The sequence below is a fragment of the Rhagoletis pomonella genome, unplaced genomic scaffold, assembly GCF_013731165.1.
Source record: "Rhagoletis pomonella isolate Grant_MI unplaced genomic scaffold, Rhpom_1.0 Rhpom_scaffold_00003, whole genome shotgun sequence".
NCBI lineage: Eukaryota > Metazoa > Arthropoda > Insecta > Diptera > Tephritidae > Rhagoletis > Rhagoletis pomonella.
This window is the reverse complement of record NW_023458557.1, coordinates 41,645,240-41,645,599: the sequence shown is the minus strand read 5'-3', so window position 1 is coordinate 41,645,599 and position 360 is coordinate 41,645,240. Positions and strand designations below refer to the sequence as shown.

The 360-nt window shown below is 44.4% G+C and overlaps 1 protein-coding gene across 3 annotated transcripts in view; it reads left to right on the top strand.

The window, feature by feature from the left end:
• LOC118735215 (tyrosine-protein kinase Dnt) overlaps positions 1 to 360 on the top strand; it is a 548,279-nt gene that overhangs the window by 58,398 nt on the left and 489,521 nt on the right. The window lies entirely within an intron of this gene.

Sequence of the window (360 nt, the reverse complement as noted above, 5' to 3'; positions counted from 1 at the left end):
AATTCCTGATTAATATTTACCAGTGTTCGACGAAAATTAGTGGGTGGATCAGCTAGCGAGACGTCACGCTGGCTGACCCAAAACACATTTTTGCGAATTTCTCGGGAACCGAGTGTGCACCGAAATTAATTTTGGTGGCCCTAAACTGTACCGAAATTGCACCTAATTCCCGAATAATATTTACCAGTGTTCGACGAAAATTAGTGGGTGGGCCAGCTAGCGAGACGTCACGCTGGCTGACCCAAAACACATTTGTGCGAATTTCTCGGAAACCGAGTGTGCACCGAAATTAATTTTGGTGGCCCTAAACTGCACCTAAATTGCACCTAATTCCTGATTAATATTTACCAGTGTTCGACG